Source organism: Oncorhynchus clarkii, chromosome 7, assembly GCF_045791955.1.
Source record: "Oncorhynchus clarkii lewisi isolate Uvic-CL-2024 chromosome 7, UVic_Ocla_1.0, whole genome shotgun sequence".
NCBI classification, from domain to species: domain Eukaryota; kingdom Metazoa; phylum Chordata; class Actinopteri; order Salmoniformes; family Salmonidae; genus Oncorhynchus; species Oncorhynchus clarkii.
In genome coordinates, this window is record NC_092153.1 from 61776306 (window position 1) to 61786565 (window position 10260).

The 10260-nt window shown below is 42.2% G+C and overlaps 1 pseudogene; it reads left to right on the forward strand.

Annotated features, from left to right (window-relative positions):
- Nucleotides 1-1769: 1769 nt before the first annotated feature.
- LOC139414378 (matrix metalloproteinase-19-like) lies at nt 1770-7684 on the forward strand (annotated as a pseudogene).
- The last annotated feature ends 2576 nt before the right edge of the window (nt 7685-10260 follow it).

A 10260-nucleotide genomic window follows, 5' to 3' on the forward strand; every position in this document is an offset into this window, starting at 1 on the left:
TCTGGTTCAAAAATCGAACTTGCATTAGATGGCGCACGCGAGCAAGGTGAAACAGCACTGCACGATCAAACACTAGGCAGGTTTCCATTGACCCAGATTTATTCAGGTTTCCATTGACCCAGATTTATTCAGGTTTCCATTGACCAAGCTTTATTCAGGTTTCCAATTACCCAGATTTATTCAGGTTTCCATTGACCCAGATTTATTTGACAAAAGCAATGCCGCCCCCCAAAATATTATTGTGACATATGTAATGGAAACGGCAGATATATGAGATATTTTATAAAGATAAAAAAACAATCGTTTGACTGGTGGATTTTTATTTTGTAGAACTTTCATTAATGCGACAAATTATGACGGAAATTTAGTTTTCACAATAAAAGATGATTTCCGAATGTGATCACGTAACTGTAAACGCCACTCCACAATTTATTCTAAATGCCTAGCCTACTGCCTGCAAAATCTATTTTGTCCTGACTTTCCTAGCCTAGATTCTTGGCGATATGTTAGGCATATGAGTTTTGAGAATATGACAAATATTAGTCAATTATTACATTCTATCCATGCTGGCTTTCACGGGCTACCTGAGACATGAAACAGATCGGTGGGAGGCCATACTGCTGTTGCCAATTTATTACGCAATTTGCCTAAATGGGTAACGGAAACATCAACCCATCAACATCAAAGAAATGTAGACACATTGTAGGTTTTTGGGAAAAGGTGTGACGTCATTATGTCCAACTGTTTTTATCGACACAAGATAGTTAAATGGCAACGCACCCTAGCAGGCAATCTATTTTCTATGCAACCTTTCGAAATGTGCATGTAATTGCACTCAAAACACTGTCTCCTTTCATCTATGTGGTCAAAAATCCGCTTTGGAGCAGTCAATCCGCGATTGGTCCAAAAACCTGAACAATTACATTTCAGTAGTCGTAAAAAAATAATGTTAAATGCAATTTATTATGTGACTTGTTAAGCACATTTTACTCCTGAACGTATTTAGGCTTGCCATAACAAATGGATTGAATTCATATTGACTCAACATATTTCACCTTTTTATTTTGTTTTTCAATTGCAATTTTTGATAAAAACATAATTCCACGTTGAAATTATGGGGTATTGTGTGTAAGCCAGTGACCAAGACATGTCAGCTGAATCCATTTAAATTTCAGACTGTAACACAACAACATTTTGAAAAAGTCAAGGGGTGTGAATACTTTCTGAAGACACTGTAGATGTGTATAAAACGGTAAGCAAAAACTTAGAATTTGGTCATACGTGGAAATGTGCCTTACTGCCTTTTTCATTTTGTGTAACGTCTAGTCAAGGAAGCATCATGCAAAATATATTGGAAAACTACACTTAACAAGACCATTGCCAAATAAGGCGCGCTATCACCTGGTTTACGTTCAGTAAGTTTTTACTTTCTGGAACGTTCAATTAAACAAAAACGGTTCTGTACTGAACGACCATTTGAGAAACGGGGAGGGGTTGGGTTGTGGGTTGAGGAGCAGTGTCAGCAGGGCCACACCCCTTTAAATTCATCACTCTTTGCTTGAATTCATACCTCGCCAGTCGCCAACAGTGGTCGCTGGACCCACCAAACTGCAGCAAATGTACAGTACCTTATAATCTGTTCAAGAACGTATAAGAACGTTTTCAAAGTATTTAAGACAAGAGCATCCTGCAAAGTCTGTTACGAATCTCATATTTGCTTGGCTTTCCTAACATTTACAGCTGTTTTACCTGTGTAGAACTTTGGCAAAATGGGTGACCTTCAGCAGATGACAGTGCTCATGGCTATTGTGCAGTGTGTAATGACAGGAGTGATGGACAGGAGGATGGAGGTCACTGAAGCAACGGTAGGAATTTACCAGCTTCTTTCAAATGTATTATAATATACACTATATATACAAAAGTATGTGGACACCCCTTCAAATTAGTGGATTCGGCTATTTTAGCCATTCACAAATCGAGCACACAGCCATGCAATTTCCATAGACAAACATTGGCAGTAGAATGGCCTTATTGAAGAACTCAGTGACTTTCAACATGGCACCAGAATAGGAAGCCACCTTTCTAACAAGCCAGTCCGTCAAATTTCTGCCCTGGTAGAGCTGTCCCAGTCAACTGTAAGTGCTGACATTGTGAAGTGGAAACGTCTAGGAGCAACAATGGCTCAGTCGCAAAGTCGTAGGTCAAAAAAGCTCACAAAACGGGACCACTGAGTGCTGAAGTGCGTAGCATGTAAAAACCGTCTGTCCTCAGTTGCAACACTCACTACTGAGTTCCAAACTGCCTCTGGAAGCAACTTCAGCACAAGAACTGTTCGCCTGGAGCTTCATGAAATCGGTTTACATAGCTGAGCAGCCACACACAAGCCTAAGATAACCATACGCAATGCCAAGCGTTTGCTGGAGTGGTGTAAAACTCGCCACCATTAGACTCTGGAGCAGTGGAAAGTGTGATTCATCATCCGGCAGTCCAACGGACCAGGAGAACGATACCTGCCCCAATGCATAGTCCGGGGCTGTTTTTTATGGTTCGGGCTAGGACCCTTAGTTCCAGTGGAGGGAAATCTTAACGCTATAGCATACAATGCCATTCTAGACGATTCTGTGCTTCCAACTTTGTGGAAACAGTTTGGGGAAGGCCCTTTCCTGTTTCAGCATGACAATGCCCCCGTGCGTGCACAAGGCGAGGCCCATACAGAAATGATTTGTTGAGATCGGTGTGGAAGAACTCGACTGGCCTGCACAGAGCCCTGACCTCAACCCCATCGAACACCTTTGGGATGAATTGGAATACTGACTGTGAGACACACCTAATGGCCCAATATCAGTGCCCAACATCACTAATGCACTTGTGGCTGAATGGAAGCAAGTCCCCACAGTAATGTTCCCACATCTAATGGAAAGCCTACCCAGAAGAGTGGAGGCTTTTATAGCAGTGTATCTTTCTCCATTATTTGAATTGCAGTGCAACTTCTGAATACTGTGCATTATTGTCATAATACAAACTTTATCTGAACTGGACCATGTATAAACCCATTGTATGATGCAAAGTGCCATATGTACAACCTGTGGCTTTTACAGTCTTTCTGGTAGACTGCAACTGAATCAGCATTGGTTTCTCTTGTGGCTGTTGTCATTCATAATGATAGAGGTGAATAATATCACTTTGAAACTTCTAAAGTTAACCCTTGTATCCCACTGTGATTATTGTGTTACCAGGCATACCTGATGAAGTATGGCACACTTCACTGGATCCTCAGAACCAGGGCTTCCAGAAAGAAGATGTAATTGAGGTACTCAGGTAAAGTAGATCCACAGCAACACAAACTACATTCTATGAACACAACAACAACTTACATGTGTAATTCTTCATGGCAATGTGTGATTCCTCTTCCCCAACACAACAAATCTGAACACACTTACTCTAAATGCACCCTTTATGAATACAGATCCAAACACAGCTCTATTGTATAGCTTTTTGCAAGTCACATTGATACATGTACTACAATCAATGCAATTCTTTAGCATAACATTTCCCATTGGAAGGAAATGTTTCCTTGCCTTACATTTACACACACGCTGTATCTGCTATTGGAGCTTTCAGTCCTTCCTTTCCCTAGGGTGTTCCAGAGGGTAACAGACCTTCCTGTCACTGGAGTGATTGACAAGGCCACCCTAGAGATGATGAGACAGTCTCGCTGTGGCATAGAGGACCCCTTCAATCAGAAAACCCTCAAGTACAGAGTGCTGGGTGAGTGAAAACATGTGGACAGGATATTATATGTGGGGGTGGGATGGACCACTGTTTCCCAGATGGTTGGTCAGGACTTAAAACTTAGGGAGACACTATGCACATTAAATGATAATAATAATCCTCATCTAATAAAAATAATCTTCATTTACACACTTGTAGTTTCTCGTCTAGACGTGTTTGTAGTAAAATGCATGTTTTTTTGTCTCTACTGTAGGCTACTGGCGCAAGAGAAGCCTGACCTGGTGCATCTACAACTACACTCCAGACGTGCCGAAGAGTGAGACAAAGAGGGCCATCCGCTCTGCATTTAAGTATTGGAACGATGTGGATCCCCTGAGCTTCCGAGAGGTTGAGTATGGACGAGCTGACATCAGGATCTCATTCCACACGAAAGATGCCACTTGTGCCGTGCCTTTTGACGGGAGGGGTGCGTCTGCCTATGGGCCGGATACAATTGGGTTGGAGTAACAATAGCCTAACACACACACAGTAGGAGTAACCCTAATTGCCATTGGAATATAAAATAATATAACATATTTTAAATCTGTAGATCACGTGCTGGCCCATGCTGAACACCCACACCCATTGTTCATTTTGACTAGGATTAGTTTTGGACCGAGGGCATGTTCTACGGCATTAACCTACGTATCATCGCTGCCCATGAGATAGGCCACGCCCTGGGTTTAGACCACTCGCAATACAGAAGTGCTCTGATAGCCCCTCTTTACACTGGTTACCATAGCAACTTCAGTCTGCATCCCGACGACGTAAAAGGCATCCAAGCTATGTATGGTAAGTGGAGCCTGAGTTTGACCTGAGGATTTTCTGACCTGCTGGCTTTCCATACACACTTTCCGTATTCCTTATCAGAATACTTTATTATTACAATAGGGCTCAAATGTCACATATAATGCTTTTATCCTCTAAGTCTAATCCCTTCCACCAATTATGTCTGTTTTAGGTAAACGTGGTACAAGTGTTCCAGTTGAGCCAACAGTGACACTCCCCACAGACAGCCTCCCTGATGCTGAGGGAGACATCCCAGACCCCTTCACCGCCAGGCTAGATGCCATCATGTTGGGTAAACTGTCTGCGCACAATACTGGCCAGCGATATACATTCAAGAGCAGTCTCCTTTGGAAGTGCTTATTTTTGTCTCACCAAGTTTTGCCTTCCACTAGTCAAGAAAGATTGAAGCAATATTTCTTACTCTGATAAAGCCAACTAACCTTATTTTACTCTCTTCATTGGAACTGAAGATGGGATATGACAGGTTGACATCACACTCTGATTGGACCTTCAGTGTTCTATTTCATGCCCCTCTTTCTCATCAGGTCCATGGGGGAAGACATTTGCCTTCAGTGGTGATTATGTGTGGACGGTCTCTGACATGGGGCACAATGCACCCATGAAGATCGACCGGCTGTGGATGGGACTGCCTGGGAACCTGAAAACAGCTGTTTACTCTCAGAGAACCAACAAAACATACTTTTTTAAAGGTACAATATTTTCTCGATTTTAAAAAGTATAATGTTTTTGATTAACAAATGAGGTAAAGTGAGATGATTTTTAAAGAAAGACTGATAGTATGAACTGTGTAATACTTGTGTTAAGTTACTTGACAGTGATTGACTGACAGTGATCCGGCCCAGAATGTGTTACTGTTAATCTCACTTCATTTCAGCCTACTCACCAAAACTGATTCTGACCACAGATGATATAGTGTGGAGATAGTCCAGGAGAAAACTGGTGTACGGGTATCCCAAAGAGCTCAAACGCCTCCCACCTAATATTGATGCCGCTGGTGTTTTTCAAGGTACAGTGCCTTGCGAAAGTATTCGGCCCCCTTGAACTTTGCGACCTTTTGCCACATTTCAGGCTTCAAACATAAAGATATAAAACTGTATTTTTTGGTGAAGAATCAACAACAAGTGGGACACAATCATGAAGTGGAACGACATTTATTGGATATTTCAAACTTTTTTAACAAATCAAAAACTGAAAAATTGGGCGTGCAAAATTATTCAGCCCCCTTAAGTTAATACTTTGTAGCGCCACCTTTTGCTGCGATTACAGCTGTAAGTCGCTTGGGGTATGTCTCTATCAGTTTTGCACATCGAGAGACTGACATTTTTTTCCCATTCCTCCTTGCAAAACAGCTCAAGCTCAGTGAGGTTGGATGGAGAGCATTTGTGAACAGCAGTTTTCAGTTCTTTCCACAGATTCTCGATTGGATTCAGGTCTGGACTTTGACTTGGCCATTCTAAAACCTGGATATGTTTATTATTGAACCATTCCATTGTAGATTTTGCTTTATGTTTTGGATCATTGTCTTGTTGGAAGACAAATCTCCGTCCCAGTCTCAGGTCTTTTGCAGACTCCATCAGGTTTTCTTCCAGAATGGTCCTGTATTTGGCTCCATCCATCTTCCCATCAATTTGAACCATCTTCCCTGTCCCTGCTGAAGAAAAGCAGGCCCAAACCATGATGCTGCCATCACCATGTTTGACAGTGGGGATGGTGTGTTCAGGGTGATGAGCTGTGTTGCTTTTACGCCAAACATAACGTTTTGCATTGATGCCAAAAAGTTCAATTTTGGTTTCATCTGACCAGAGCACCTTCTTCCACATGTTTGGTGTGTCTCCCAGGTGGCTTGTGGCAAACTTTAAACGACACTTTTTATGGATATCTTTAAGAAATGGCTTTCTTCTTGCCACTCTTCCATAAAGGCCAGATTTGTGCAATATATGACTGATTGTTGTCCTATGGACAGAGTCTCCCACCTCAGCTGTAGATCTCTGCAGTTCATCCAGAGTGATCATGGGCCTCTTGGCTGCATCTCTGATCAGTCTTCTCCTTGTATGAGCTGAAAGTTTAGAGGGACGGCCAGGTCTTGGTAGATTTGCAGTGGTCTGATACTCCTTCCATTTCAATATTATCGCTTGCACAGTGCTCCTTGGGATGTTTAAAGCTTGGGAAATCTTTTTGTATCCAAATCCGGCTTTAAACTTCTTCACAACAGTATCTCGGACCTGCCTGGTGTGTTCCTTGTTCTTCATGATGCTCTCTGAACTTTTAACAGACCTCTGAGACTATCACTGTGCAGGTGTATTTATACGGAGACTTGATTACACACAGGTGGATTGTATTTATCATCATTAGTCATTTAGGTCAACATTGGATCATTCAGAGATCCTCACTGAACTTCTGGAGAGAGTTTGCTGCGCTGAAAGTAAAGGGGCTGAATAATTTTGCACACCCAATTTTTCAGTTTTTGATTTGTTAAAAAAGTTTGAAATATCCAATAAATGTCGTTCCACTTCATGATTGTGTCCCACTTGTTGTTGATTCTTCACAAAAAAATACAGTTTTATATCTTTATGTTTGAAGCCTGAAATGTGGCAAAAGGTCGCAAAGTTCAAGGGGGCCGAATACTTTCGCAAGGCACTGTAGTTGAACACAACACAGCACAATTCTGTCTATACTTTTTAACCAGTAAAATCAACATTGTTACAAATGACAACTGAGCTTTATGGTTTCAGTAAGTTGTGATAATAGATTAATGATAACAACTGAAGCCTTAGTATTTTTACCCGCTTGAATGTGATGAATATGCCAAATAACCACCTTAAAAAAAATGTTTGTACTAATCACCTTTGTCCTCTGTTGTCCGTCTCCTCAGGGTACAGGGTATTGGCAGTGGGATAAGCTGCGCTCCAGTAACCTCAACGTGTACCCCAAACCCTTGTCTAACCTCTTCAATGGGGTGCCCTCCAGCCCTGATTCTGCCTTTACCTGGACCAATGGAAAAATCTACTTCTTCAAGAGAGACAAGTACTGGCGTGTGAACAGTCTACTGAGCGTAGACAAAGGCTATCCACTCAGAAAGAGTGAACGCTGGATGCACTGTTAGGAGCAAGACACTAGGGGGAAGCAGACACCATAAGCCTTGATAGGGTGCTTTTGTGATGTGTGCTCAGTTCAGGAAACCACAACAGCAACCACAACCACACTGTGATAACATTGTGTTCACACTGTGAGGTGTCTGGAAACCATATATACATATCGCCATGAGATGATTTTTAAAGAAAGACTGATAGTATGAACTGTGTAATACTTGTGTTAAATTACTTGACAGTGATTGACTGACAGTGGTACGTACTGGTACATGATTTCAAGTGAGGATTGAGTTAGGTACAGTCAAAGTACATAAAACTGAAATGTTATATCAAATTAATTATTCTTGAAACACAATAACTTTTATCAGGTTGCGTATTGAGTGTCGTCCCACATAAGTAAAATGCATTTCTAGTTCTGGAGCAGTAACCTGCTGGGTTTGTTCATATCCTCTCTGTTTCCATCAAACACAAGCAGGACCTCCAGCTGTATTCATCTGCTCTTTTCTTTTCTTCCAACAGCCCAAACATGTTAGGCTTTTGTGTGTGTGTGTGTGTGTGTGTGTGTGTGTGTGTGTGTGTGTGTGTGTGTGTGTGTGTGTGTGTGTGTGTGTGTGTGTGTGTGTGTGTGTGTGTGTGTGTGTGTGTGTGTGTGTGGAGGCTATTTGTTATGATCTTAGGGGGCATTCCAGGGGGGCCATTTTCTCCCTCACCACAGATGTGGATTGGATTATTCAGTTGTGGTGTGTCCTCTTTTCAGTACTGATTTCAACGGTGTTCCAGTTAGAGACTTCTCGTTTTCTTTTGACGTTTCACTTGCAGATACTGTGGACGGTTCTGAAAAAGTATTTGTGAGTTTATTGTCATCATGTTATGCATTTCTAGGACTATGGTGTGTATATTTTATCACTGCCCACAAAGAGAAGCATGATATCATTGGTGTTCAGACACCAGCTTTCACAGGTCTACATTTTACAACTGGTTTATAATTGTGTACTAATGTCGCTGTTGAACCTCATCCTGCATATTGATGTGGCTCATACAAGCTCAAGGGAATTCACATTTCAGTGTATAGGCTTACCATTTCAAAATAATTGTTGTACACTGAACAAAAATATAAACGCAAAATGCAACAATTTCAACGTTTTACTGAGTTACAGTTCATATAAGGAAATCAGCCAATTGAAATAAATTCATTAGGCCCTAATCTATGGATTACACATGACCCAGACTCTGATAGGTAGGTTTTGCAGTCGGAGTCCACACCTTTGGGGGGGGGGGGGGGGGGGGGTACTGTCACGCCCTGACCTTAGAGAGTATTTTTATGTCTCTATTTGGTTTGGTCAGGGTGTGATTTGGGTGGGCCTTCTATGTTCTGTTTTCTATGTTTTTGTATTTCTATGTTTTGGTCAGGTATGGTTCTCAATCAGGGACAGCTGTCTATCGTCCACGAAGAGCACACTTCTCCAGTGTGCCAGTGGCCATCGAAGGTGAGCATTTGCCCACTGCAGTCGATTACGATGGCAAACTGCAGTCAGGTCAAGACCCTGGTGAGGACAACGAGCGTGCAGATGAGCTTCCCTGAGATGGTTTCCGACAGTTTGTGCAGACATTGTTTTGGTTGTGCAAACCCACAGTTTCATCAGCTGTCCGAATGGCTGGTCTCAGACGATCCCGCAGGAGAAGAAGCCGGATGTGGAGGTCCTGGGCTGACATTGTTACAGGTGGTCTGCGGTTGTGAGGCCGGTTGGAAGCACTGCCAAATTCTCTAAAACGACACTGGTAGAGGAATTAACATGACATTTTCTGACAACAGCTCTGGTGGACATTCCGGCAGTCAGCATGCCAATTGCACGCTCCCTCAAAACTTGAGACGTCTGTTGCATTGTGTTGTGTGACAAAACTGCACATTTTAGAGTGGCCTTTAATTGTCCCCAGCACAAGGGGAATCTGTGTAATGATCATGCTGTTTAATCAACTTCTTGATATGCCACACCTGTCAGGTGGAGGGATTATATTGGCAAATGAGAAATGCTCAGTAACAGGGATGTAAACAAATTTGTGGACAACATTTGAGAGAAAAAAGCGTTTTGTGAGTATGGCAAATGTCTGGGATCTCGAGTGGTGCATAAGGCACTGCATCTCAGTGCTAGAAGCGTCACTACAAACACCCTGGTTCAAATCCACAACCGGCCGTGATTGGGAGTCGTGATTGGGAGTCCCATAGAGCGGCTCACAATTGGCCCAGCGTTGTCCAGGTTTGGCCGGTGTAGGCTGTCAATGTAAATAAGAATGTGTTCTTAACTGACTTAACTTCAAACATGGGACCAGCACTTAAAAAAATAGTTTTTTGTTCAGAATATATGTATGGAATTACTTTTTTCATCTAAGACATCGTTGTGCAAATTAGTCATGACAGTCAACAAAAAAACAGGCCTGGTTTCCTTTATGATGTAAACCTACTCTGATCTCATTGCAATGGCTTATGAACAACAGAGACACCAAGTTTAGCGAAATACTTGAGGTCAGAAGAGCCTATGACGAGAGCCATGTGCTTTCATGCATAATACTTGTGGGCTGCTAAAGTTCGGAG